This window comes from Lissotriton vulgaris, chromosome 8 (assembly GCF_964263255.1).
Source record: "Lissotriton vulgaris chromosome 8, aLisVul1.2, whole genome shotgun sequence".
NCBI lineage: Eukaryota > Metazoa > Chordata > Amphibia > Caudata > Salamandridae > Lissotriton > Lissotriton vulgaris.
The window spans coordinates 439,942,223-439,966,942 of NC_141696.1; the positions used below are offsets into that span (position 1 = coordinate 439,942,223).

The following is a 24,720-nucleotide window of genomic DNA, read 5'->3' on the forward strand; positions in this document are numbered from 1 at the left end:
GAAGTCTGGGGGCATGCGAATTGTAGTGGGATTCAAATTGAAGAGAACAGATTCTGTTGGAAAATCCTTGGTGCGCTAATATCATCTCCCAATTATATATGCCACAAGGAATTACAATATGTGGAGGATTTTATTAGGTCACGCCCAGCGATATTCTGGTTGAAAATATGGCAGAATCCAGCGGCAATTTTAACAAGAGAAATAATTATAGATTGCCTCAAGTGCGACAAAGGTGGCTGTATACCCTGGCTAGCCGCAGTAAAAGATAGTTTAGCTAGCGTGAACATGGAGCACATTTTTTCACGTCCGTTTGCAGTCGAAGGTATAAATATAAGATCAGTCAGGGGGGCACTTTACGACTTGTATCGTAAAGAAAGGCAAGATACTGAGCATCCTAAACCATCGATTGCTAGATAATGCCCCTTTTGGAGACAGCAAGTACCCAACATCATATGCCACAACAATATCTTAGGAAGAATATGGGGAGATGGAAAAGGAGTCTACTCTATCGCCTCAGGGATGGAAGCATTAAATATTCACTCTGCTTTCCAATAGGCTTTAATAATAATTTAGAGCAACTGAACTGCCCCTGTAGCACTGGTAGCAAACAAACTCTGTTACATTTTTTACTTTTTTGTAAATTTTATGTAAGATATACTAAACGGTACCTCGCCCCATATTTTAAAGCTCGGGCTATTATGGACTTTGAATTTGCATATCTTCAAATACTAAAACTAGGAAGCGATGATCTGATTTTTCGAGTAAGCACATTCCTCCAAGCTGCAGTACGTTCTCGTGCCTCAATGTATGAATTTTAATGTTGTATGCACCCAGTACTTTGTTCAATCTTTATTTTAACTTTTTGGTAGGTTGCCCAAGTGTATAATAATTTCGGGATCCATTCGGAAGATATCGTTGCTTCATTGAATATCAATGTATTTTCATGTAAATTATTGCTGATTTTGCACAGATTTATCTAAAATCGTTTGCGTTGCCAAGCCTGACTGCACATTATCGCACTTTACTTGAAACCTTTGGTTGATTTGCAAAAATTGTTCCGATTTATATTTTGCACAATGCCATTTAAGCTGCTAGTCCTTAGGCCCATCCAACCCTTTTTATCAGGTTTTTTTTATATCTGTATTGTGTATTGTATTGGATGATAATGTATATTTATATGTTTTTAACATTTATTGTATCTGTTTTGGTGGTGACAAATTGTACTTTTAAGGATATTCTTATCCAAATAAAGATTATTTGAATTGAATTGAACTAGGTTAGTGCCCTTCGATTTCTGGTGCTTTGCAGCAGTTTTAAGATCTTAGAATTCATGGTTGCTCAAATTGGTGTAATTTCTGATATTCATGTTCCCCTCGTTTTCGTAGCTTGATTTTGCTCCTGAGAAAGTGTCACTCACAGTCTTTGAATGTCACTCAGAATTACACTGAAATTATAAAAATTTCACAATTAAGCAGTCTGAAACATTGGCAGCTATGCTGAGGGATTGTTGTTATGTATCTCTGTGCAGAGCGCAGAGCGAACTCTCCTCGGCTTTAACACGACTGCTGGCTTCCCAGGGTTCTGCAGGAATAGGGCAATTTGCGCAAGATTTCGTGTGGAACTTCTTGCAACAGAGATAACATCTTCCTCAGACCTCGCCTTGTGTGGCTTTATCACGTTCTCTCTTTGGGGGGCTGCGCGCCTCTCTGCCCAGCTCCTCCGGACACCGTGCGAACTCTCCGCGCGCCCCTGCTGGCGCGCGCCCAGGCCCTGCAGGGTGCCTGAGCCTCGGCCGCCCTGTCAGTGCGGTGGGCGGGGCCTCGCCGGCTGACGTCACCGCTCGGCCTCCGCACTGGGGCGAGCGGCGCTGTTGTTCAGTGTGGAGCCAGGGGAGAGACGCAGCCTCGGCGGCGGACACTGGGTGCGGAGAAGACACAACACTGGGCGGACGCAGACATTGTGTGCTGTCCGGGGGTTACTGAGAGCCGTGGTGGCGTCTAGAGAGTCCCGAGGAGTCGGCTGCGGCGGTGACCGGGAGGAGGTAAGAGCCAGGGCTGTGTCCAGCTCCTGTCGTGTAAACGTGCAGCAAAAGGCGGTGTCGGTTAGTGCCCCTCGTGCTACGTACGTAATTGATGGGGCATGGTTCACTGATGTTTTCAGTAATCCCCCACGCCCCCAATCTAGCATCGAAAGGGCAGTACGGGTGCAGCCTCTACGCGCACACACACACACACGCCTACAGGCTAGCACTATATGAGATGAGCACAGCTGAATGCACCTGCCTACATATGACTGGAACCCCCACTGTTGTCTGATCCCTAAGGAGAAGGCATGTGAACCTGCTCCGAGCCCTGCTATTTCACTATCCTTTACCTTTAACTGCTGCTAAGTGCTGTTTACGTCACGACGCTGCTAGTCATCCGTCCTTCGTATAATTATCTAAGTGTTTTTAGGGCCCGTATGATCAACTCCCCATGTGCATGCTTCTCTCTGACTGACAGCCACTACTCCCTGCTGAAGCTCCCACCCTGCTGAGTGCTGATGCCTTCCTGGTTAAAGGAGCCTGTCCTCTCTCCCTACTGATGCTGCCCTGCCCAGTGACTCGCCTCTCTCTGCAGATCGTGTCCTGGTTGCAGGACGCATTATTAGCACCTTCCCGCCTCTTCTTCACAGAGACCGTTTGTTTTGGGAATCAGAAATTAAACTCCAGGTGCTGAGTCCAGCCTGCAGACGACCAAGCTGCTCGTCTTCCACAGTATTTCTTTCCTGCTACATCAGTGCCATAGCGACATGCACATCTTGGCAGGCACGCAACATAGGCTTGTGCAGCCCTTGTGATGCATAGGAAATACCATCTAGCCCTGGCCCCATTTGCTTTCATATGAGGTGATTTGATTGGGCGATGAGTGTAGTTCCACGTTGGATTGGGGGTATTTTAGGGACTTATTTCCAAAATTTGCAGTGGACAACATTATTGCATGTTGTTCCAGATCCACAGCTGATCTACAGCGAGCAGCTCATTCTGCAGTCTCTTGCTGCACAAGGCCATGGTTACTTGCTCTCCGAGCACTAATTTTCTTGTGGCATATAGCCGTGGTGACCTGATCTTTTTGTGTTCATGGTTCTGATGACATGCTTTGAGAACAGACTGCTCACGTCTCTGCTCTTCCTGCACATGTAGCTGGTATTCTGTGATTCCTGCACATGGCCATAATAACTTGCTTGCCTAACGCATAACATTGTGTTGGCCCGGCCTTGTTGATTTGTTTTTTCCCTAATGCCACCACGATGACGTGCTTCTCTGGCACCTGATAGCTTGCTGCATATGACTGAGGCCTGTTGCTCTTTTTCGTGTTGGGCAGGGTCTTGGTGATATATTTTACAGTTTCGAGCTATATAAGGCCACGGTGACTTGCTCTGTTTACACTTGGTCAAGGTGAAATTCTCCCTTTGCAAATGGTCTCTTTGTGCACAGTTCCTAGAGGCCAGCTCTTCTGGCACTTTGCTTCTTGTTGAGCAGGATACCAGTGACCACATGTACCTTGTCTAGCACCTGTTCTCTCACTGCACTTGGAGGTTCTGGTAAGATCTATTTCAGCCTGTCTTCTGCACATGTCCATGGCGACAGGCGTCTGCTTATGGCCTGTTGCACAGGCAATGAGCTCAGCTTGCACATGGCCCTGTTGTGTATTTTTCACAAAATGTCTCACTTCTCTGACTGAAGTGACATGCTACGTTTACACATGATCGTATGTGACCTCCTGCTGCACAGGTCCTGATGACCAGGTCATCTTGCACACGATCTGCCACCCTGTGGCCCACGTATCTTCTCTCTTTGCAAATGACCTATAGAAGCAACTACGACAGGCTGCCCAACAACTCGCTCCTTTTGCATAGAAGCTCTCTCACTCTCTCCCTTTCCTCTTCGGGTGGACAGCAGCAGGAAGTCATGACGCAAGGCACGAGCCCGTCTGCAGACTCGAGACGGGATGAAGCGCGCGCTGGGAGATGCACATTTACTCGCTGGTTGTGGCGCTGTTACCAGGAAATCATTAGCAGTTCCGCTGCGCCGGAAAGGAATAGGTTGTTCTAGAAATGCTCTGTTGTTTCTTTGTAGCCGGGATGGTTTGTTTCTAGTCAGGATAAACGTCTAGCCTGCTATCCCAATTAATGTCCTCATTTAACATTTACTGTGTAACGTTGCTTCCCCCATCACACTCTACCAAACAACTCATTTCGGTTCGACTAGACAGTCCTTGTTGTGGGACATGAGATCGTGCATGTGTAATATTCTTTTCACTGCCCACCCAGATGCGCCTTTGTTCACTGTTCTTTCTCCTGAAAACACTTTTAGAGAAACTGTACTTTCCCTCCACGGAGAGTCCCCAGTCCAAAGAGTGAAGGCCATGCTTTAATGCGCCTGACATGCCTTTTCGTTGTCAAACACCATGGGTGTGCAGAGATAGCCGGGCCTCCCTCATTAACGCTAAAGAAACCCTGTCTAAAGGGTGAGAAAGTCAGGGGAAATGACGCCCTCCTGTATCAGGAAGCAATATAAACACGAGGCTGTGCTTTGAAACAAACTCAGCATTTTGTTTATGCTGATATGAAAGGGAAGGTAAATACTCGAATTGTGCTGCAGTACAGTTTATGTATTCACGGAGTGAGCGTTTCTGTGTTGGGAATCAAAAAACGTAATAAAAATGATTGCAATCGTGGGCACCCCTTGCGTTCTTGAAGGACGATGTCCATCAAAAGGACCGGCTCTAGGGCCAGATGTACGACCCTCGTTTGCATGCGCAAACAGCTTAGCGATCCGTTTGCGCATGCAAAAGCTAATAGGGCTATGTACAAACCCTATTTAGCAAGTGGCAATTTATTTGCGAGTCGTTGAATAGGATTTGCGACTTGCAATTAGGAAGGGGCGTTCTAAGGGCATCCCTTCCTAATTGCGACTCGCTACCCTATGTAAGAAAGCTTTGCGACCTCAGTTGAAGTCGCAAAACACTTGTAATTTACTGCCCTCTTCAAGAGGGTGGTAATGCACTTGCAAATAGGAAGGGGTCCCGAGGGGACCCCTTCCCCTTTGCAAATGCAGGAGAAAATATTTTTTAGGGGTAGGCAGTGCTCCCAGGGACCACTACCTGCCCTTAAAAAATGAAACAAAAACATTTCATTTTTCTTTTTAAATGCATCCCGTTTTCCTTTAAGGAAAACTGGCTGCATAAAAAAAACCTGCTTTATTGGAAAGCAGCCTCAGACATGGAGGTCTGCTGAGCCCTGCAGGCCACCATACCTGGGAGGGCCAGCAATTCCTAATAGGGTCGCAAATTGCGAGTGCCTCATGAATATCGATGAGGCATGTCAATTGCGACTCGCAATTAAGCGCAATTTGTGAGTCGCTAAATTCCCCGGTTGTACATCTGGCCCTTAGTTTCCTGTTCAATTAGGAACAGTCAGGAGTGGCTCAAGCTGGGCTGCGAACAGGAGAGGTCAACCTGCGCCTAAGACGGTGAACGCCTTCTCCTGTTTTCCATGTTGAGAATGTACTGTATTTTAGCATTTGTATAGCGCCTTATATTCCTGACGAGGCTCCACAGAACTTGTTGGTGGACGAGTAAAAGACTACTTCATTTGTTGTGTTTGGTTGGTAGAGTACAGGAAGAGTTTGATGTCGTGGGTGAGTGCTTCTCCGATTGTGTAGCAGCGATTTTGTTTCCGCTCTGTAGAACAATGGAGTTATATGGAGAGAAGTAAGCAATAGTTCTCTTTCAAGAAATAAGTGAAACTAATATTTATGTTCACATTTCTGCCTTAGACCCTAAGATTTCCTCCTTCCAAGCATATTATGACTCGCCAACTACACTAAGGATTACTTCTATCTGGTTATGCTATCGGTTTCTGCATTGTAGTTACACCATCTTTATCTGACCCAAGAAAGACTACCTCCTAACTGTGGACTGTATATTGTGTTATTTTTAATACAGCCACATCATTTCCAAATACATGGAAGACTGAAGTCCAATGGTTAAATATGATAGTGCCTGTTCATAATCACACAATAAAGATAATTGTTTGTGTTTATTTAAAAATGTATTGTAATTTGTTTCATTGTGTATAGATGTGTATGTATCAATATGTGTAAGTATTTTCAGGAATAAGTAATAAGTGTACCAGTCATTTAGCTTTTCTTGGCTGGTAATGTAAAATAATAATTTGGTAATAGGTATAATTCTGACCAGTGATTAATTTGTGTCCTCATTGGGATAGACTTGAGGCGTTATTATTAGTCCCCACGTTATACCTCTTTGTTTTAAGTTCACTTGTCTGGGGTGTAGCCTGATCCTGTACTGTTCTAGATTATGACGGCATGATTATTTCTCTCTGGTCATGTTATTGCCTTTTCTGATTTATCTGTTTTTATCATTAAGGTGTCACCACCCTCATCTGGGGTGTTGCCTTAGCCTGTACTGTTCTAGATTATGTAATTGTTATTAATACTTGCCTGCCATGCTATTGTCTTTTTCTTATCTACCTGTCTTAACATTGAGAGGTCAACACCCTCTTCTGGGGTGTTTGCTTATCCTGTACTGTTCTAGTTTATGACACCATGGGTTCTATTAATCTCTGCTATCCATCATTTGTAAAGCTCTCTGATACCCACAAGGGTCATGTTCGCGTTATATTCAACTTCAAATAAAACCTTTCAAATATGTGGGTAAAAAGACAAATACAGAGGGGGGATTTAAAGAAGTTTAAAATGAACAAGAACAAAAGAATCAAGCACAAGTTCTTGTTATTCAAAACACACCGCTACATATAATTCACCAATACCCATCCCAGTCTCAATTGTACTGTTGTTACATAATGCGTAACTTCACAATTGTACTCTAACCTCCGCTTTTATGTAACCATGTAGCACTACCCTCTGATAGGCCTAACTGCTCGGCCACACCATTGCCTCTGTCAACCAATCGGGGACTCACTGGACTCTGCACAGTGTGCCTCTCTTTACACTATATAGAGAGCCAGCTTCCAACAAATACCTATCCCTCAACATAACCCACCCCTAAAAATAGGGAGGCCTCCATCGTTGCACCCTGCTCTGGGTATGTGGGAAATGTTAGTCCCCTCTGTTATAGGCACACAATCTAGTTATGGGAAACGATATCCTTTAATGGTGTTGTTATTCACTTTCAATTTACTCCCTGGTGAAGAACACAGGCATGCATGTGACAGCATGTGTGAACCCCTTACATGTTGCCTGCATGTCTAAGGAATCTCAAGTTCATGTTTGTCACTACGATCTGGGATCTTCTTCTGATCCACTCATGCTTCAGGGGAAGCAGCATTTCAACTGTCAGAGAAGTGCTGGTGGCCCTCTCTCTTCTCCAAGGAGAGAAACCCAGAACATCCCTTAAGTACTACGGGCTTTCGGCTCTCTTCCCTTCCTTATGCAGATCCTAAAATTATCCATATCTTGTGCATCACAGCTCTCTTTTTGAAGGAGCTCTATGACAAAAGAAGGTATATGTCATCCACTCCATTACTACTGAATGTGGAAAGTTGACAGACAAAGAGTTTGCTATTTTTACTTGTACTCAGTCACTTGCATGTTCCTATGCTGGGGGTAGGAGGGGGCAGATTACCAGACCATGTAGAGATTCTTTGTGGTCTGTAAAGCCAGTCAAAACTTTCCACATTTTGGTTTTGTATTTGAGCTTGAATTCTTGTAAAGGAAATGCATTTGTCATACTTGTACAAAAATGTAATGTAATGAACTCCGGTAAAGCCGAGGCAATGAAGAGAAATTGAAACTTCAGCAGTTGGGCGCGCTTCTCACACATTCTGCAATTGTGCTTCAGAACTGAAGAGAATGTGGTTAAGACCACATGCTTGTGCAATCGTGTCTTCCTTTCGGTGGTTCTGAGCAGCATTTGGTGCTGCTTATGATGATGGTGTAAGCCTTACTCCCTCTGTCCTCTCCTCCTCACTTAAGCACTATGCACCCCGTCAGGGGACATAACTTTGTTTATTTATCACCTGACATTAACCCGTACAAGAGTGAATTCCGGTCTTAGTCCTGGATGCATATGTACTATATATAGACAAAGGGTCGTGGGCAATGCATTATGCACGATATATTGAAATGGATCAAAAACATCAATAAAAGAAAACTTGCAACGCACCTTGAAGAAGTTCATTCCTGCTTTAGTTTTGAAATTGATATTGTTATATATGTATATGGATCAGGTACTATGATACCATGGTTTAAATATCATCTACCAAAAATATAGTTTCCTAAATACCGATCCCAAAAATATCTCCACATTGAAGATACAAATTGAAAATCTTCACCCAGTGGAGCAATATTTGTGTACATGATATTTAGGACACAATATTTGTGTTGGGTAGTATTTTGTTATCAATATTCTAACATCAAACATATGTAAATTCTGGGTTTGTTCTACCCTGAACAGTGGCACCAGAAAACCTTCCCTGCGAGCTGCACACTGGCGAAGAAATTAAACATGCACAGCTGACTTAGCGCTATATTCTGGAAAGTTTTAATCAACACTCACCCAGGGAACAAATAATCATTCATTTTGATCGTCACAAACAAGAATCTGTAATTCAAGCATTTTTTTTGCTAACATTCTTTCTCCCTGACACCATGGAAAGGGCACCTAATCCGTCTGTAGTAGTATATATTTTGAAGTGTCTCACACTTAATCTGAATAGTAGCACAAGTAATGGTGAGGTTGCAAGTACCTCATGTGAAGAGGCCGAAGGCTGGTTCCACCTAAATAACTCATAGGTCCACTTAAGGGATGAACTGTGCTTGAAATACTCGAAAATACAGGGCTTACAAGAATTGTAATGGAACAACATTTAAGAGCACTGAGTTAAAGGTAAAATCCCACTGGATGGCCAAAATTCACCCGTGGGGTTGGTGACTTACTGCGCATCACCCATCTACTGCCTACCCAAAGGAATTCATAGATCTGGGTCCCACAAAACCACCATCCTTTACATTTTGCGATGATGGTCTGCTGACAGCCAGAGACAGTGAGCATCAGGCTGTCAGTGGCTCAACAAGGTCTAGCTCCTGGCATTTCTACCCTTCTGTCTACTGGGGTTTGTTCTTCCATCAGGTAGAGGGCTTGCTGGGCCTGTCGAGGTCTACATTGCAATAAATTATGGCTACCTCATTGCCCCCACAGCATGGTAACTTGATAAGGACTGAAATCAATGGAACGTTCTAGTTCACAAGCATTCATGCTCTTGAAAAGTAACTAATCTGCACCCAGGCGTCTACATCGGTCAACCTGGAATCCCACCTGCTTACATCCTCCTTATTAAGCTATACATTACCTTCTATCCTCACAGGCCTCCAATGCATCGCTTGTTCTGAGATGTGCAAAAGTCTGCATCTGCTGTGGCCTCCAAGTCCTTCGCTTTCACACCCACACTTGTATGAAGGGAACTAGTTAAGCAGCTGTTGGGGAGGGATATTCTGGAGATAACTGCATGCCAGTTGACATGCCGTTTGTGTTCATACCCCAACTGGTGTAGTTGGAATGCTTATTAATGGCGACCCTGATTCTTGATCTTTTGTTAAACTAGTATTGTAGTTTAAAGAGTAAATGTAATGCTCCCACAAATTACACAACTCTTCTTCTGTGCTGATTGCAGCTTTTTATGGAGAAGAAAAGGCTGATTTGTTCCTCCCTGGACTTAAACACATTAAATGTTAATTCAGGAGACCAATCTATAATATTTGTGGTGAGGAGGTGTCTGTCCTAAGCGTTATCAAGAATGGCCTTTCTCTGCCGAAGGAGGGAATAGAGACTGCTCCAAAACCTGTTAGAAGCCCAATAATTCCTCACAAAAGTGTAGAGGTGACAGTCTACAAATCCAGTCTATTCCCAGTTGTATGCCACTGGGTAGGGTCTTCAAACAAGGAGGTGTCATATAACCATGTGTACTATAAAATGAGGCACATTTCACTCGGAGCTTCCCGGAAACACTTGAATTGACATCCATGGATTATTACATGTGCTTAATAAAATGGGAATGAAGTGATCTTGATTACAAATCTCCAGGTAATAAAATACAGCTCATTTTTTGTTTCCCATTCCTGCATCCCCACCAGCAGTACAGATCTTTCAAGAACCCTTTGCATAAAGCCTCTAAATTGGACTTGTTTCTTCTTCACCCTGGTCAAGAAACTGACCCTGTATTTGCCTAGTGTGAGGGTCAGGTTTGAAAGTCCTTCCTTGTGAGTCGTATAGCCCCACTTCAGCCTGCACTGCTACTAAAGCACAGATTAAATGTAGCTGCGCCGTAACATTTTTTTATTTTTCCAAAACCATTTTTATTAGAGGGTCAATCAAGTGCAGGCACAGCCCTCCACAATCAGGAGGAGACTGTCAACAGCGAGTATGAAAAGGCACATTTATGGCATCGAACCCCTCGTGTACAGCAATTTTTAAAAACTCAGAACACACACCCACCCACCAACCCCCCAGAACTCCCCCCAATCCCCAACTACTGCCCACCCCTTATCCCACCCTAACCCTGTGCACGTGATCATTAAGCAACCAGAATAGAAGATGTACATAGGCGGGGCCGCCCAACGGCCTAAGGTGCAGGGCCCACATCTTGAGGCAATGCATCGTCCATGTCCATAGGAGGGTCGAGGGGGAGGCCCCTATAGTCCGCCCACCGTTTCCATATTTTGAAATGCTTGCGGGGGCACCCCCGAGCCTCAAAAACAGGCTGCTCCAGTCCCATGATGAAGTCCAGGCCCGCCTTCCAGGCACTAAGGGGAGGGGCTCGCTCGCTTTTCCAGGCCTGCGCCAGGTCCCTCTTTGCCACCACCAGTCCCAACAGCAGTAGGTGGCGCTTGTAGATGTTGCCCCCAATATTTTCTAACACATGCAGAAGGCCCAACCGGGGCGTACGGGGCAGATCCCATCCCAGCACCTCAGACAGGCAATCCCAAACCCCGGCCCAAAACCGAGTCAACCGCTCACAAGACCATACAGTATGAAGGAGGGTGCCCCTCTCTGAACCACACCGCAGACACTCCGGGTTGGCAATCAGACCCGCCCGCCACAGTCGCTCCCTCTTAAAATAAGCTCGGTGCAGATATTTGAATTGAATAAAGCGGAGGCGGACTGCAATGGCCATCCCCCGGGGGGATTCCAGGGCTTCGCGCCAATCGTCTTCGTCCAAGGGGCCGACATCGGCTTCCCATAGGGCCTTCAGTGTCGAGAGCGAGGGGGAGCAGTGCGTGACCAGGGATCGGTAGATCTGGGAGACTTTTTTGTCACCCAAGTCACCCATAAACAGCTTTGCTTCTATGGGACTGAAGTCTGGGAGCTGCTCCAGTCCTACCAGGCTAGGAGTAAGGGCGTGGCGGAACTGGAGGTAGCGAAAGAACTGGGACCTGGGCATGTTGAATTCAGTGCTGAGCTCCTGAAAGGATTTAAGAGTGGTGCCGGAGAGGACATGCCCCAGGGACGAAACCCCGATTGCGTCCCAGCCGTCAAAGCCCTGCAGCGACGCCAGCGCCGGCAGCAGGCCGTTACGCCACAGCGGAGTCTCCGCCGTAAGTTTGCCCCACCACCCCATGCGGTGTAGAGCCCTCCGCCAAACGGCAAACACTAACTCGGTAATGCGGGGGAGCAATCGTCTCCTCCTGGCCGAGTACAGCAGAGTGTGGAGGGAGGCGTCGCCCATCAGAATGTGCTCCAGGGCATAGGCCGGGTCACTACGGTCCCCATACCACCACTCATTGAGCACCAGGAGATGGGAGGCCTGATAGTAGGACAGCATATCCGCGGTAGCCAAGCCACCGCAGTAGGTAGAGAGGAAGCACGTACGGAGCGCCACTCTAGAGGCACCTCCAGCCCACAAGAACCTGCCTAACACTGAGTCAAAACTGCGAAACCACTGCGGGTCAATCGAGTAGGGATGATTCTGCAGCTGGTAAAGAAGACAAGGCAAGGCCACCATTTTGAAAATGGCCGACCGGCCGTATATGTTAAGGGGCATACGTGTCCACGTTTTGATGTCCAGCTGGACCCGGTCCCAGACCGGCTGAATGTTCCGGCCCCATGCCTCCGTAGGCGAGGCAGAGAGAAAAACTCCCAAGTATTTCACCCCCTCCACTGCCATCCGAAGGGATGCTGCCCATGGAAGGTCCACCGCGCCATCACCCAGCACCCAGAGAGTCGATTTGCGCGGGTTAAGATAGAGTCCCGACGCCTGGCCGAAGCCCTGCATCAGCTCCAGAACCCGGGGGCCCGTAACTCGAAGGTCGGTCATAAAGAATAGCACGTCGTCCGCATATAAAGCAATGCGGTCCGTGTGGTCCGAGCTCCAGACGAAGCCCCGATACAGCGCGTCAGCGCGGACCCTAGCAGCCAGCGGCTCCATGGCCAGCGCAAATAGGTAGGGAGAGAGTGGACACCCCTGGCGTGTGCCCCGGGTAACCGGGAATCGTGCCGAGGCCGCCCCCGAGATCCGCACCGAGGCAGTAACCTCCGTGTAGAGCAAGCGGACGTAGGAGATGAAAATCGGGCCAAGGTTCAACAGCGGTAGAAGAGTGAATAGGAAGGTCCAACTGACTGAGTCAAAGGCGCTGTCTATGTCGGCCAGCAACAACGCCGCCTGGTCCTCTGAAGCACCGATAGCATCAATCGCCGCCTGCGCCCGCCGAATGTTGTGCCGCGTCGCCCGGCGCGGCATAAAGCCAGCCTGATCAGGATGTACGAGGGCAGCGATGTGGGGAAGCAGGCGGTTCGCGAGTGCTTTGGCCAAGAGCTTGGCCTCAAAATTAATAAGGGAGATAGGTCGGTAGGAGTCGTGGCGGTCCGGGGGTCGCCCCGGCTTCTGGAATACAACGATCTCGGCATGCCGCCAGTCCGGCGGGAGGCGGCCCTGCCCACGCGCTGTCTCCAATGCACGTAGGTAATGCGGCTATAGCTGCAGATGGAATTTTCGATAGAACTCACTGGGGAAGCCGCTCGGTCCAGGTGCTTTGCCCACATTCAATTGACCCAGCGCGTCCCCAAGTTCCTCCGCCGTCAGGGGGAGGTCGAGAGCGTCCCGCACCTCATCAGACACCGCAGCCGGGGGGACCGAGGCAAGATAGTCGGCTATGGCAGCGGGAGCGAGAGTCTCCCGGGAGGCGTACTGACCCCTATAGTAATGCGCAAAGCTTGCGGCCAGAGTAGCCGGGTCTGTAATAGCCACACCCGCAGCGTCCACAAGGCCTGGGAGCGTAAGGGGCTGCAAGGTTTGTTGACATAGCCGATGAAGCATCGTGCATGATTTATCGCCCCACTGATATACCCGGCTACGGGTGGCCAGCCACGCTTGTCGAGCCTCATTCAATAAGACTGAAGAGTGCGTTTGCTGCGCCTGCAGGAGTTGTCGCAGGGAGATGTCATCCGCCGCAGTTCTGTGGCGCGCCTCTAGTTCTTCCACCCGTTCCGCCGCCGCGGCTATGCCCTCCAACCGTGCCCGGCGAGCCGACGTGCACCAAGCCAGATCGACACCCCGCAGTGTGGGTTTCATGGCTTCCCAAACTGTCACCGCGTCCACCCCCACATCTAGATTATCTTGCCAGTACTGGGCAATAGCGCCACGAATATGCTGGGAGTAGTCTGGTCGCTGCAGATGCCACGTGGACATCCGCCATCGGAAGGGCTGGCGCGGTCTATGCAGGTCTATCTGGACCGCCACCGGGGAATGGTCGGAGAACCCGCGAGGCCGTATCGCCGCCCCTTTCACTCTGGCAAGGTAGGCCCGTGGGACGAAGACATAGTCCAGGCGCGAAAGGGAGCCATGAACCGCTGAGACGTAAGTGTACTCGCGGCGCCCCGCATGTAAATGCCGCCATACATCAGCCCAACCCAGTACATCCAACATAGCGCCCAACCGCGTAGGAGTGGGGACAGGCGCCACCCTGAGCCTCCGCTGCCGGTCCACAGCCACATTCACAACATCATTCCAATCGCCGCCAATCACCGCCAAAGAATCAGGGAGTTCAGCCCATAAAGCGAATAACCGTTCAGCCAAAGCCCATTGCAGAGGGGGGGGAGCATACACACACCCAAACACCACCGGCTCCACACCAACTCTCCCCTGGATGAACACAAAGCGCCCCTGAGGGTCAAGCCATTGGCGCTCGTGTGTGTACGCCAGGCGCCTATGAACAAGAATAGCCACCCCCCTGGAGCCCCTGGCAAACCCGGCATGGAACACCTGGTGGAAACCAAAGCGCTGGAGACTGAGGGCCTTCGTACCTAGCATGTGCGTTTCTTGGAGCATGAGCACATCTGCAAGATCCCTTTTGGCCCAGCGTAGTACCGCTCCCCGTTTTATCTTATCCAAGAGACCCCGGACATTCCAGCTAAGAATATGCATAGCGGCGCCAGTAGGCGCCAAGCGAGGGACGTCAGCCATCATCTCGATACATCAAACCCCACTCACCCCGGCCCTGGCCCCAACCCCCACAGTAGCATAGGTCAGAAAGATCACGTGCACCCCAAAGGACAGTACCCCAATTCCCTCACCCCCACACTGCCAACCCCCCCAACACACCACCAAACCATCCCAGACCCCCCACCCCCACCCCAATACCTCGAGAAACAATGAAGTACCTGTCGCGGCATACGGTAGTTTAGGCACAAAACAGAGCACCAAAAGTTAGGCATGCCAATGGATCCCACTTAACCCTCAAGTACTAACCAAGCACACACCCCAAAACACGAGCCTCCCCAACCCCAACAGCAGGAGGCAGCCCACCAAATACGCCCCCCCCCCCCACCAATAAGCATCATCAATAACATCGCAAATACAGTGCATTGGTCCACAGGAGTCCCGCTGAGGCCCGTAAAGGCCAAGTAATACTGCACCAGATCCGGCCTGGACCGTTGAACAGCAATCCGCCGTGTCAGCAGGTGGCCCCAAACGAGAAGTAGAAATCAAGGGTCAGCCGTTGGGAGTCACGACCCCCGCCAGAATGATCCGTCTCCGGCTGCGTGTCGCCCAAAAGAGGGTCCCGAGACAGGGATCTCCGCCTCGATCGGGACTTGCGGTGCCGCTTCCCTTTGGCCCGCTGTTCGCCCCGCTCCTGAGAAGAACTGCGGGAAGAGCCTGAGTGGAGCCCCGGCTGAACATGTGAGCGAAGCCGGACCGCCTCGTCAGTCCAAGCAAAGACGGCCTCCGGGGTATCAAAGAAGTGTGTCCTTGAGTTGTAGATGACCCGAAGGCGGGCCGGGCACAGCAGGGAGTACTGGAGTTTCAGGCCCCGGAGCCTGGCCTTGGCCGCCAGAAAGGAGTGTCGCTGCTGTTGAACCAACTTTGTATAGTCAGGGAAAATCATGATTTTGCAATTATCGAACTGCAGGGTGTCCTTGAGTCTCGCCTCTCGAAGGATGACATCTCTGTCGTGGTAGTTCAGGATCCGGGCTATGATCGGGCGAGGCCGCTCTCCAGCCGGAGGCTTCTGCGTTAGGGCCCGGTGGGCTCGTTCCACCACAAAACAGTTTGATAGGACGTCCGGGGGCAGCCAACTCTCCAGCCACCGGGAAAGGAAGACGTCCATAGGCCCCTTCTCGCATCCCTCCGGAAAGCCCACAAAGCGGAGGTTATTTCGCCGTGCCCGCCCTTCGGCGTCCTCCACCCGGAGCGCTAGGCTCCGCTGCGTCTGTTCCAGATCGGCGACCCTCTTCTTCAGGGCATCAACATCGCCTTCCACCGTCGTGACCCGGGTTTCTGTCTCTGTGATGCGGGCCACCGCATTGCGGAGGTCTTGGCGCAGCAACATCACGCGGCGCCCACCGCGCCGATCTTTGCGTCCAACATGTCCCGGGATTGCGTGATGGCCGTGAGCAATGCTGCATTGTCCGGGCCGGCCGTCTGACTCCCCCCGGCCGCTCCAGCACCATTCCCCGGGCCAGTAAATTTGTCGATGGGTCCCGTCGTGGCCGCGTTGAGGCCGCCTCTGCCCCTCGTCATGGCCGCCGATGGGGCGGACCGATGGAAAGAATCCGCTACGGGTCACCGGAGGGACGGATACAGGTGCAGGCCGTCCCACGTGGTCGGGAGAGAATGCAGACCCTGGAGCGAAGGGGGGCTCCTCCTTCCACCGAGGCGCCGGGGCCACCAGGCCAGGGCCCAACGCCGGATCCTCCGTCTCCGGGCACGCCTCAGCCCCTCTAGAGACAGGACGGGGCAAGCAGGATACGCTGTAGGTCCCCACCATCGACGTGCCGGGACCCCTCTCCGCCGGGCACGGTCACGAGCCCCTGACTCCGGCTCCAGTGACTCCGCCCCGACAGCGCGGGCCAAGATGACGGAGACCCAGCCGGCCTCGTGGCGCCACCAGCGGGCGGATGAAAAATCGAGGCCCCGGCTCGCCACGCGGCAAGTAGGCCCAGAATGGACGGCCCTCGATGGTTACGCCAGCGGGTGCCCGGGGCTCGAAGAAGCACACCACCGGGATCCTCTGGACTCCAGTAAACTCCTGCACTAGCAGAGATGGGGGAAGAAGAGGTAGGGCCAGGATAAATTAGCGGATAAAGAACGGGCTGGCAGGAGCTCTACAGAGCCGCGCCCGCCATCTTCGCCCTCGAAGCCACGCCTCCACATTTTTTTAATTTTTATTTGTATTTTTAATTTTTTTAATTTTCCCCCCAAAAAAGAGACAATTACATACAAACCAAAAGAAATGCAATAAAAAAATAAGCATGTTGCACAGTTCCGTCACATATGGAGTGATAACAGGCAGAATCCTCATTACAACCGCTACAATTTAACAACCATCAAATCGCAACAATGACAAAAAATAAAAGAAAACCCCTCATTGTACCTGATCGAGAATACAGAGTCATGCTAATCTACGAGAGCTGCATCATACCGTTACACTCACACTACGCACCTGGACAACCTGGCGTCCCGCCCCCTCTCAGAGCTGTGCCGAACATAGAGGCAAGCTTCAACTTGTAGAAAAATGTAATTGTTTGTCAAGAATAGCAGTAGAGCAGGAGGGACCTGAAAGATGAGCCTCTTTCTAGGGACTGAACGAAACACTCATTCGTCGAGCCGAACAACCACTATTATTGTTGCATTAATCTTGGGGTTCAGCATTGATCATTGAGCCAGAGTTTGCATGTGCTGTCACCATGGTTCAGATTTGTGGTTCCTTCCCCCAAAAATGCATTCAGATGGAACGGATTCGTTTTGTTGGCTGCCAGGTGACTGAGCTCTGCTACATGGGCAGTCACCAGGAGCCGCATATGGAATGCAACAGTTGAGCTGAAAGCTCTGTTCTGAGGTGCCCACACAGTGTTAATTTTGAATGTCCTTTTGTGACCATCTTGAGTTTGCCACTAATGACTTAGTAATTGGTGTAGTGTTAGCTGGTCCTAATATTATCCTAAAAACGATTGTTACTTCTATTGGTCTTAACTTCTTGCTACCTATTACATTCACTTGGTCCCCTGATAGATCTTGTTCTGTGCTGAAAGGGACTAGATATTTTGAGGATCAGCAATTATCCAATTAGGATGAGGAATAGGATAATTGTTCGCTTCAAATTAAACTTCTTACAGTCAGAAATACTCAGTAGTAACCATAAATGATTCAAAACCAAATGATTTACCCACAACGAAATGATGAGGCAGAATCAACAGAATTTAGTTTACATTTCAAAGTTTAGTTATTCATTTGTAGATAAAGTACATTATCGTTAAAATAAAATGGCATACAACTCTTATCAAATCAGTAAAGATTTAATGAAATAATACCACGCCTCTGGGATTCAGGGATAACCAGGAAAAAATCTTCCTCAGCAGATTTGGACTCGTACAACGTATATGTCTATAGGAAATCAGTTGAGCCTCCTACAAACCCTCAGGAAAGTTCAGTAAATTCCAAGAAACCAGTTTGTCTAGACAGCAATCTGTCCCAGTCTATCACTGCAACAGCAAAGTCACAGCAGCATGACGTGAGCCCTTCAGCCGAAAAGGTTCAATCTGCGCTAGTACATCAGTTTGTGGCAAATCGCAGTGTTACATCACAAGTTGCTTCAGTACTCAGATGTCCAAGCCGTCACGCCAGCGCTGTTCCAAAATGTGAGAAATTATATTCTTTAAGTTTCCGGGGTGACTGGCATCGCCAAAAATGTCAGACCACTTAGTTTCCATTGGTCAGTCCAGAATCAAATGAGGGTGATTTAGCACGAAACAAGATACAAATCTGGAAAAAATAATTTAATCAATTGCGCAGTTTCCTTTAGTTACGTAGGCATAAGACACACTGAACAATGGGATATTTCAGAAGAGCATTGCTAAAGGTCAACAATACGCTTTCCCAAGCAGCTGTTCTAGGATGTTGCAAGATTGTTAAAATTGCACCTTCTGTCCAAAAGATCTTAAAAGAAACAGTTATTGGTTAAAATACAATTTGCAAGTATAGTGATTTTCTTTCCATGCACTTCGAAATATTCAGTCTGAGACTTCACTGGAAGAAGAAGTAAATTATGAGCCTACATGAAATTAATTTAATATTCAACAATAACCATGTTAAATTTTGAACCGCACACTAATTCGAAACTATCATATTAACTTCAGAAGAAGTTAGTAAACATTTAATTTCTAATCATAATAAATACGTGTAAGTATAGTGTACTCGTAACATTTTGTAAATGTCATTGTGACACTTATAAGAACATGCATATTAATCTTATGTTTGAGTGCTATTCAATGATTACATGTATAAAACGTATGTTAAAAGAAGTTTCACAAAGGCACCTTTAAGCATACTCATGTAGCACCTATTTTTCTTTTGTCATTTTCGGTGCACATGTACAACATGAAATAAAAATTCCATACTTTTTAGGTGAAAATCGATCTACTACTACACATTTATTTTCTTTAATCTTATTATAACCTTCATAATCATGAAAATCAAACCCATTAGTACTCATCTAATAAACACATCTATTGAAAGTACGCACATAATATATCTCAAATTATTCTCCCATCTGCATGTTTTTTTACGATACAGTATCTGAATCAAGGTTGTATGCCGTTTTCAAAAACGTGGAACTTAACACACGTTTGTCATAATTTGTTTAAAATGTTGTCATAATCATTTCTTTTGTCATGAAATTTGTTAGTTTAAACTCAGCTCGATCATTATCAATGCTGGTGCATAGCTTGTCAGTGGCTATTTCACTTGATTGTTTTACTTTGAATGCAATCCATACGTTTTAATATTTCCCCAGAAATAAAGCTAATGTGCAGTCTGTTGCCGCTGTTTACTCTGTTGAAATTTACCAATAGGAGGGAGATCAATGTATTTTAAAAGGAAACAAACTGTGCGTGCCGACAGTAACTTTATTGAGGAACTTTGAGTAAGGCAATTCTGGCTAACTTCTCATCTGAATTCCTGTACCTCTGATCACCACTCTCAAAACCTCCAACCACCCCATAACAATTGTTTTGAAACCCCACTAAAACATTGCATTTGGATTGTTGGTGATGTTGGGAAGACAAGATTGAGAATGTGGCCTTTGGAGTGTGTTGGTTGTGTGACTGAGTGACGTTGAGTGTATCGATGAGGTTAAAGAGGGTGTCTCAATAATAGGCATCAGAAACCTATAGACTAAAAAGCAGAAAATAGCCAAGTTATTTAAAGCCTACTAAACTTTAGCAATGATTTCTCCTTTTGCACTTTCATTGTGAGATTGTTACATAAACTTAGCTGCAGCCACTAAAAATGATCTCCTGCATAGGGTGACTCATCGAAATCCGGAGCATTAAGTAAATGGGCCTTCACTGATTCCAGGCTGTATCTTGGCCTCAAAAACGTATGTTTTTCAGTCAAAATGCTTTGTCATCGATCATGAAGCACTTTGTATACCAGGTATAAGGATGTGAACATTATCCTTTGATTGACTTGAAGCCTATGCAATTTTGCTATCACATGAGATATTGACTCATATTTCTTGTTTATGATCAATGTGGCTGCCACGTTGTGAACCATTTGCAGTTTATTTAGACATTTTGCAGGCTGTTCCTAATACATAGTTATAGTAATCCAACCTGGCAGTCACATATCCATTCATAAACTGTAGCCTTTGCTGTAAGTTGAAGAGACAGGTAATTTGTTTGTGTTTGCAGTTGGGAAAAGCATACATTTACATCAATTTATCTAATCGATCTTAATCTCAATCCTCATATTTATTACAATGCAAACAGGGGTGGGGTTTTGGCCAAGCGAAGGCAAGAATGCATGATTCCAGCAGACGGTTGCCATAAGGGGGATATCATTTCGTTTTTTCTCCATTTAGTTTAAGGTGCATTTGTGACATTCAGCCTTAGACATTTGATACAATTCTGTAAATGTGCTCCTCTCAAGCTAGGATCTCCATCACCCATAAATAAGATCTACATATCATCTGCAAACATAAGTGTAGATAGGCCGAAAAGATTGACTGAAATGGGCCAGCGGCACCACATACAAATTAACCTCTTCCATGCGTCGGACAGCCCCGGCTGTCTGCCGTTGCGGTGGGCGTGTGCATCGGACGGTTGCGCCCGCACAGCGGGGGAATGTGCGCCGCGGCGAAGCGGTTAAAAATCAGATGGGAAAGCAGAGATCCCTGTTTCACTCTGATGAGTACAGGCCTCAGCAAGGCCTGCGAGTGCAAAGGGTTCGCCCTTCTGAGCACAAAGTCCTCAGACTACACAAAGAATTTGGCACGGAAACTGGAAATACAAAAACATAAACCTTTAAAGGTGGTCCTACGGCCCACACAACACTCTACAGCATTGTACAAGGTAGCACAAAGAACTCGAGTACACAGTCCCCTTTTATACACAAAGAAGGGGCTCATAAGTAGGCGGGTACAACTCAAGACATGATTTACGACCATATATGGACATTTCTGAACATGATCAATACATGGGTGGAGTTAACGGTTCTTGAGGCCCCCTAAAATGCACATTCCTATCTATGCTAATCAAATACAGATGTGACTTCTACTGAGCATGCGCTAGACGCACAAAGGGCTATTTATAGACTGTTGCTGGGCAGATCCTAGTGGTGACTAGCGAAGAGGTAGGACTCACCACATGGCGAGCACATGGCAATATGTAGCAAACAAAATGGAGGACAGAAAACAAAATGGAGTTTGACCGTATCAGAAATTGAGCGGGAAAACGTAATGTTTTGACACTGAGATAATAGCAACAGACCCCAGGGAGAAGCAGGTGGTGCCTGGGGACTAGTACTGTCTCCTGCACAGTCACTGTCTCCTAACCAAACCCTCAACAATCCAAGAACAGGCCTAAAAAAATCATTAAATTTTACTAGACCTGCGTGTCTAGTAAATTGAATAATCTACTCAACCTAACTGTAATGTAGTCTGACCCGTAAACTGGGCTCAAATTGTGTGATCCTAGGCAAATCTTTTAATTTACAGAGCCGCCTTTTTCTTCAGTTGCACATTTGAGAGCACCTTCAAATATGTGAATTCAGCATGTTTGCTGTACAAAAAAATACTCTTATTTGACTGAATATACTAAATATGTGCTCCATGTATAATAAAAATCTAGCCCACATTTAGGGTACACATGACCCCTGACTTGCATTTTAGTTCACTAATAGCGTTGCAATCCAATCATGTTTAAAAACTGGCTTTTAATAAATATGGGGCCATAAGTAGAGAATGTAGGGATTGCGATTTTCTAATTACTATTCTTTGTGAAAACAACATTTACAGAAACCTAGAAGTTGGAAATAGTGATTCCTAATGGGGTCGCAATAGACCTACCTTATTAATATTAAGGAGTTGGATCACAGTTTGCAACACATTCGGACTTGCAGCCATCACAAGGCTGGTGGCCTGCTAGGGTCAGCAGACCACCATGTCTGTGATTGATTTTGAATAAAGAAATCTTAAAAAAAAAAAATTCAATAAATGCATCCCGTTTTCTTTTGCCTTTAAAAAATAAAAAGGTTTAAGTGTAATTTTAAGAGTAGGCAGTGGTCCTTGGGCCCACAGCCTGCTGTTAAAAAATATTTATATCAACATTTACAAAGGGGAAGAGGTCCCCACTTGTGAATGGTTACCACCACCCTTGAGGTGTTCGTAAAAAAAATGAATGTTTTACGGCCGTAAATTGGTTGCAAAACATTGATTGATACTACTGTAAATCGATGTTAGGAAGGGACGCCCCTTCCAGAAGACCGATTCGCAAACCTAAATTGAGATTCAATTACATGTTACCGAATCTCAGCTTGACTTTTGAACATTTTACAAACCTGTTTTGCGGTCGCAAGTGACCCCATTCTGCGAATTGGGCAATTTGCGACCTCCAAAAAGGTTTTGTACGTATGGCCCTATATTACTAAAGCATGATGTGGTAGCACACAATCATTTACCGGCAGAAAATGTTCCATTGAAATGGCAAAAAAATGTCCCACTGACATGCAGTTTTACTGGTAAAAAACCATATAGTATAAACAATAATCTGTGAAAATCGGTTTTGGCAAACATATTAATCATTTGCACATCACCAAGTAAAGTGGTCGGATGTTTTTTCATCAGATTTAAAATATTTCTTTCATCACACAGAATTACATAAAATGGGCTTTAATAACGACTCAAATACATTTTGAAATGTTCACTTATTAGCTACATAAATGTGTTTAAAACAAATCAGACGCCATAAAGCCTCTCGTTTCACACTCTTTGTACAGCTCGTCAGACAGTTCACTATACTAAATAATGGAACTCTGTAGTCAGAGAAAGAAAAGTAATTGTAAGCAGATATTAACGGACTTCTTACCTCTGTCTCTGAACACAGAGCAAATGTGACAAAATAAAAAAAACGATTTGAAGTAATCTTTATTGCTTCGTTACTTTCTGAGTGAATAGAAAATGTGTGTTTTGTCAGCTCGCCATAACGGACGAGTACACCCTAAATATAACTTGCCCTGATAAAATTTGACTCGCCATAGTGAGTAGGCAGGTAGATTTCTCGAGGCCTGAAGAGGAGGACCAAGTCAGATATAGTGTTTGAACTCTGGAACTCCTTGAGGCATAATTTCTGACCTTTTTTTGCCATGGGTGAAAGAAGTTTACATCAGGCACATTGCAGAGTTAAGAGTTCTAAAAGTTAGTTTGTTAAGAAGTTAGAAGCTATAAAAGAAAGGGTTAAATTAGTTCTGACAGACAGTTCAAGCCTTGTATTCAGATGTTCACACTTTACATGAGGAAGATGGTTTGATTCTCTACAGTTGTTTAGAGAGTGGTGCAAGCATATTAAACTTTCTAAAAAACTATGCAGCGGTTTGCTGATGACATTCAAGTCTTTGAGGTGGAATTGGGACCTCTTATGACACAGAAGGTGCAGGATTGCTCAGAAAAAGATTGGAATGCATATTGAAGAAATTGATTAAGTGCTGGAAATAGTATAAGCTCAATGCAAGCAGTAACCTTTGAACTGGTGTTAATATATTCATTAATATTGTTGTTATTTTTTGGTCTGAAATTACAGAGACTTATAAGATCACTACTTTCGCCTCTCCATGAGGATTAACTTAGGCAGAGCAGCATCCATTAAAAAGGCTTCTTTGATTCAGCATTACATGAGTTAATTAGGAATATTAATGGTTGAACTTGTTTAGAGAAAGTAAAAGTATAAAATGTGACATTAAACATTTGATTTATTACAGTAGATGAGGTGATCTTGATTACTGTAAATAAATAACCTCAAAATCATGCTGAATCCTTGCGTGACGAGGGATTGAAGTGGTGGCGAATAGAATATAAATGATATAACAAGATATTTTATGCCAATTAGGTTTGCATAAATACCAGTTTAGACAATCTGGGGAATGTGGAGTTACATCTCTAAAGACAACATAGTGTCAGGACAATGTAAGGGAAGTGAAGAAATAAAGGAACATTTTTCTGTTACTCATAAATGTTCGAAAGAAACTCTTAAGCCGCATTTTGGTTAAATGATGTAACACCTTCCTGTAATGCTACTTGTTACTAAAATGTGGTCAAACCAATTTAAAACATTTTGTTGTTGACTTGATGTTGTAATTAGACTAGAAAAAGATCTACAGGGAGGTTTGAACGTATGAGACCTATCTAATTCAGTGTCTTTTTAATGTTTTTAATATTTTATTTCTGCCTTGTTCGTTTGTGAGGTTTTTTTTAATTCTGATTTTTATTCCAGCCTTAAATTACAAGAGATAAACTAATATATATAATATCATTAATGAATCGCTCATTATTGCTGACTCGCAGTGGTTGATTTCCCATCTGACGCAAGGCACTCTCTTCTCTGATCCGTCCAAGTTACAGGTCACTTGATCATACTTTTTCTAAAAGATATTCTTGGCATCTATCTGCTGATTGGACGTGAGCTTTCTATTTGTTTTCATGTATCAATATTTGTGTGTGCTTTTTTAACTTTCTCTCCGCTGTTCATGTGCACAGGAATAAGTTTGTACTTCTTGTGGTCTTCCTGCCTCACCTTATTCTGTTTGTGGATAAAGGCCTGCTGTTGGGTTGCCCTCACCAACTTCAGCTGATCAAGTAATTTTTTCACTAGGACCCAGTATGCACACCCGCCCCAGAAAACAGGCCAGATGCTGGGAGTACCAGCAAAGAAC

General features: G+C 46.1%; 1 protein-coding gene across 4 annotated transcripts in view; it reads left to right on the top strand.

Moving 5' to 3' along the window:
• The first annotated feature begins 1,829 nt into the window (after positions 1–1,829).
• INPP4A (inositol polyphosphate-4-phosphatase type I A) overlaps positions 1,830–24,720 on the top strand; it is a 1,119,411-nt gene continuing 1,096,520 nt past the window's right edge. For all 4 annotated transcript variants that reach the window (XM_086934219.1, XM_086934220.1, XM_086934221.1 and 1 more), the window contains exon 1: positions 1,830–2,041. The gene's annotated coding sequence lies outside the window, so the exon portion shown is untranslated. The remainder of the gene's footprint in view (positions 2,042–24,720) is intronic.